We start from the raw sequence: 5,843 nt of genomic DNA, 5'->3' as shown, positions 1-5,843 counted from the left end.
ACAGCATACTGATCTGATTTACATACATCATGAAATGATTATCACAGTAAATTTAGTGAACACCCATCATCTCATATAGGTACAAAATTAAGGAAATAATAAAATAATAAAAAAATTAAATAGAGGAAAGTATTAATAATTATATTTTTTCTTGTGATGAGAACTCTTAGGACTTACTCTCTTAATAACCTTCATATATAACATACAGCAGTTAATTATATTTTTTTGGGATGACAACAATTTTTAATGGATCATTTGTCTTTGCATTTAGAAAATAATGTTATAGAGATTTTTCATCACAAAATGTCAAAACAGAAGATTAATATTATATGCTAGATTAATATCAAGGGAAAAAGTTTAGAAAATCCCTGAAATCAAATGCCATCTTGAAATAATTCAGAAGAGAAACTGGGGTCATTGGTCACTTTGGTCCTTCAACAAGTTTTCAAGTACTTGGTATATACTAGACACTATGTTATGTGCAGGGATGCAGTTTCTGTCTCTGGTAAGTTACAATTTGTGTAGTCAAAGATAAACTTATAATACTAAGGCCAAAGCAAATAAGATTCTAATGATTGCTAAGGAAACCCAGATAAAGTGATAAAGCACAATTAAGAAGCTGTAGGAACAACAATGTGCACATGTTATTTTAACAGATAATTTAAAGATAGTCACACAATTAAAAGAAGAATAAAATGAAAACAAACATGAAGTATGGACTATTTCCAGATGTAGAGGGTAGTATGAAAAAGGACATGATTGTTCAAATTTTCTCAATGCTAAAGTGCATGTGAAGAGATATACAGTGGAAGCTATGAGTGGAAAGTTACTTTTCAGACAAGAATGAAAGTCAGAATATAGCTGTTTTAACTTTATAGATAATTGAAGGCCATTTAGTTTTGTTAATAGGATAGAATTTGCCCTATAGAAAGACAACTTTACTGCTGTAGTGAACTGTGGCTTAGAGTAGGAAGAGATAGAATCCTAGGAGTCCATTCATAATGCTCTTGTAATAATCCAGGTAAGAGCTAATTTCTGGAAGAACAGAAGAAATGGATTCTAGAACTATTACAGAAAAAAAAATGGATTGTATGTGGAGGATGAGAATTATCATGTGTTTAAACATGCCTCAGAAATTTACAGCTTGGATGACTAAGAAGTTTTGGAAACTTTTTATTGATATACAGAATCCAGGTAAAGGAAAAGATTTGGGTTGGAGCTTGGAGAGGATAAGAATGTTTTAAATAAAAATATGTAATCTAGTACCAACAATAAGAACTGTGTCAGAGGCCTCAGGGAAAGTATCTGAGCATCACTGATCAGGAATTCAGAAACAGATACCGGAGCAACAGTCTGTCGGGTCTCCAATTCAGGTATATCAAGGATAAGATACATAACCAAGTGGAAAAACAGTGAATGCTGAAGGAAAACTAATTAATTTTAGCCACAAATTTTCTGCAAAGGGAAATCAGGCCTGGTGTCCTAGAAGAGTTGGTAGGGTATTCATAACACTAGTTCTAAGACAGTAGCTGTAGTTCTAAGCCAAATTAATTTTAATGAATGACTGCATTAAAATTGTAGTCAATTTTAATGTGATATATAATTAGTAAAAAAAGAGAATTCTGTTCTTTAAGGACAAGCAGCACAAAGACAACTCAATGGTTATTGACCTAGACGAAGAAAGTATTAAAAGCAGGTGGAACGTAGATCTTCAGACATTGGTGGTATTGCTTGTGAAATATATGTATCAGTAATGTGGATGAAACTATGACCACTTAAAATCATAATTAATGTAGAGAAAGGCTTTTTTGAGGATTAGATTACCAAAAAATTAAGCAAAGACTATATAAGTCTGCAAGGAAGGGGCCTGAAGAACAGGCTTTCTTTGAGCAAATGTCTGTACATTTCATGTGAACACTTGTCCCCAAATTCAGTGCTAAAATCATTGGCAGAAAAATAGCACTGTGGGTGCATATTAATTTAGGATACATTTTGCTTAGTTTACAATCCTTTTTTTTTCTCCCATGCCTGTTGTTTCTCTTTCATACGAAACCGGCTACTTTATGAAGGGTAAATTCCCTCGACTTCTCACTTTTAAAGGTCTCTGGAATTGAACATATTGACTTTATTCCGTGGGATCAACTCTCCACGGCCAATTCCTCCTGTGTTACCGAATTCCTCCTGCTGGATTTTTCCAGCCTTGGGGAATTGCAGCTTGTCCTCTTTGTGGTCTTTCTCTGCTTCTATTTGATCATCTTGAGTGGAAACATTACAATCATCTCAATCATCTGCTTGGATCACAGTCTCCACACACCCATGTACTTCTTTCTATGTGTCCTTTCTACCTCTGAGACCTTCTAAACAATTGTCATCCTGCCCAAGATGCTAATCAATCTGCTCTCCATACTCAGGACACTCTCCTTTGTGAGTTGTGCTTCAGAGATGTTCGTTTTCCTTGTTTTTTCTGTCACCAATTCCTTGCCTCTGGGAGTGATGGGCTATGACTGTTATGCTGCTGTCTGTCAGCTTTTGTACTACCCCATTCTCATGAGCTGGAGGGTTTGTGGGCACTTGGCAGTAACTTGTATTGTTAGTGGTTTCCTAATATCTCTATTGGGAACAACTTTGGTCTTTAGCCTCCCTTTCTGTGGCTCCAACAAGGTCAAACATTATTTTTGTGATATTTCACCAGTCATCTATCTCGCCTATGCTGAAGCCTACATTAATGAACCTGTCATCTTCACTGGTGGGGTCTTGGGGCTTGTGCCCTTGATCTTCATCTGCATCTCCTATGAATTTATTGTCTCTACTATCCTGAAGATCTCATCAGCTGAAGGCAAGCAAAAAGCATTCTCCCCCTGTGCCTCTCATCTCATTGTAGTCATTGTCCACTACGGCTGTGCTTCCTTTGTCTACCTGCGACTCTCAGCCAAATATACATCAGGCAAAGATGGGCTGGTGACAGTGACCTATACCATCATCACCCCACTGTTGAACCCTATGGTATACAGCCTCAGGAACAAAGATGTACAGCTGGCCATTCAGAAAATGATTGGAAAGACTGGGTTCTCTGTTAAGACTTTATAATTAAAACATTTTTTCAACAGTACACACAAATTTGAGTCAAATATGTATCTAATTGTTTAAGTCATAAAAGTTTCTAGTCTATTCACCTGTATGACTGTGTGGCTTTGGATAAGTTGTTTGACACTGTGGGGATGTAATGTTCTCTTAAGTAAAGCACACATAGCAACATGTTTATCTCAAGGTTGTTGCAAAATTAAGGGAGATATCAGAGCATCTGTCACTAAAAGACAACTCTCCTACTTATCTTCTTCTTCAGAGATAGTTCTCAAAAGGATCCTAACAACCATTATCTATTACCCTATGTTTGGCTTGTTAGCCCCAAATCTCTGGTTGTCCTCTTTGTTTAAGATTTTGTCCAGCTGAAAATGAGGTGCTCAGGCCTGAATGTGGTGTGGATATAGGACTAAGACATGATGGGGAAAAAAACTTGCTGTACTAGCAATTAGAAGACTATTTAAGTCATGACTTTAAAAAAAAATATGGTTGTTCTTTAAATCTAAGTTTTAAATATAGAATATAGAGATAGTATAGTTTTTCCTTTTTTACCTCACATGGTTTTTGTTTGTATCTAATGGATAAGATGAAAGTAAGCATGAGTAAAATGCAAAGCTGGACAGAACTCGAGACTCATTATATCAGTTAAGACTTTGTACATCTCTGCAAGGACCTTCTATTTCTTTCATATTCTCCAAAAATGATATTTCTGGGTGTCTTTTCTGACCACTCATTTGAACCACTCCTTACATAACATAGAAGATATGCTACAGAACTTCATGAAAAAAATAATAACTATCCAGTCCCAATGCAGGCTGAAGATGTCTACATGGCTTTCCACACTGAATTTATTAAGAAGAGCAGCTCCCAGTTTCAAATTTCTCATCTTACTACCTAGTATAAGAGAGAGAAGGACTCTGTCTTCATGAAAATTAATTTGCTTAGAATTACAGCTATGGTCTTAGAAGTAGTGTTTAATTCCTCTACAAACTCTTCTAGGACACCAGGCCTGATTTCCCTTTGCTGAAAACGCATGGCTGGAATTATTTAGCTTTCCTTCAACGTTCCTTCAGTGGTCATCTTGTCCTACCATTCATCCATACAGAAATTTCTTCATCAGTATTTCCAAGCCTGCACTGGCTACCAGTAACTTCACAAAATGTACATTCTTGCTGTTATCATTTCTCACTACTATTTCCCCTCATTTAAGCTGATATTTCCCTCTTTGTGATCTTAGTACTTTCTGTCTCTTGTGCAATACAGTAGGTATAATTTTGGTTCACAGATGTTTAAGACAGTTACAATGATAATCTGATCCTTTCCCATTACTCAAGTGACCAGATTTCAGACATCTCACCTTCTTGTGTGCAGTCCTTTATACATGCTGCTAATTACCAATATTCTTTTTGTTTTATTAAATTAATTAATTAATTTACTTTTGGTGGTGCCACAGGAATGCGGGAATCTGTTCCTTCATCAGGGATCAAACCTACCCCCCCTGCAGTGGAAGCATGGAGTTTTAACAAGTGGACTGCCAGGGAAGTCCCTTCAATGTTCTTTTTAATGCTTAATGAATAAAACTGACATTCATATTTCATGTGTGACCTCCATTTTCAAGGTAAGATGTAACTGTATTCTCCCTTGAAATTTTACTTAGATTTTCAAATCAAAGTGTATGAAATAATCAATAAAGCTCTCATATTTTAAAATTACTACTTATATTTCTATTTTTGGCTCCTGTTTTCAATTTTGGATTAGGTCTTTTTATATTATTTTTATTTACTAGTTAAATAATTAAGACATTTTAAACATCTTTATTGGAGTATAATTGTTTTACAATGTTGTGTTAGTTTCTGCTGTATAATAAAGTGAATTAGCTATATGTATACATATATCTCCATATTCCCTCCCTCTCACGTCTCCCTCTCCACTCCCTATCCCACCCCTTCAGGTGGTCACAAAGCACGCAGCTGATCTCCCTGTGCTATGTGGCTGCTTCCCACTAGCTATCTCTTTTACATTTGGTAGTGTATATATGTCAATGCCACTCACTCACTTCGTCGAAGCTTACCCATACCCTTCTCCAGGTCCTCAAGTCCATTCTCTATGTCTGCGTCTTTATTCCTGTCCTGCCCCTAGGTTCTTAAGAACCTTTTTTTATTTTTTTTAATTCATATATATGTGTTAGCATATGGTATTTGTTTTTCTCTTTCTGACTTACTTTGTATGACAAACTCTAGGTCCATCCACATCAATACAAATAACTCAATTTCGTTTCTTTTTATGGCTGAGTAATATTCCATTATATATTATGAGCCACATCTTTATCCATTCATCTGTCAATGGACACATAGGTTGCTTCCATGTCCTGGCTACTGTAAATAGTGTTGCAATGAACGTTGCAGTACATGACTCTTTTTGAATTATGGGTTTCTCAGGGTATATGACCAGTAGTGGGATTCCTGAGTCATATGATAGTACTAATTTAGTTTTTTAAGGAACCTCCATACTGTTCTCTATAGTGGCTGTATCAATTTACATTCCCACCAACAGTGCAAGAGGGTTCCCTTTTCACCACACCCTCTCCAGCTTTCATTGTTTGTAGATTTTTTGATGATGACCATTCTGAATGGTGTGAGATGATACCTCATTGTAGTTTTGACATACATTTCTCAAATGATTAGTGATGTTGAGCATGCTTTCACGTGTTTTTTGGCAATTTGTATATCTTCTTTGGAGGAAGGTCTATTTAGGTCTTCTGC

General features: G+C 36.0%; 1 pseudogene; it reads left to right on the top strand.

The window, feature by feature from the left end:
* Window positions 1-487: 487 nt before the first annotated feature.
* LOC101319907 (olfactory receptor 10R2-like) lies at window positions 488-3,077 on the top strand (annotated as a pseudogene).
* Window positions 3,078-5,843: the final 2,766 nt, after the last annotated feature.

The sequence above is a fragment of the Tursiops truncatus genome, chromosome 1, assembly GCF_011762595.2.
Source record: "Tursiops truncatus isolate mTurTru1 chromosome 1, mTurTru1.mat.Y, whole genome shotgun sequence".
Lineage (NCBI taxonomy): Eukaryota > Metazoa > Chordata > Mammalia > Artiodactyla > Delphinidae > Tursiops > Tursiops truncatus.
This window is presented reverse-complemented; position numbering and strand designations above follow the sequence as displayed.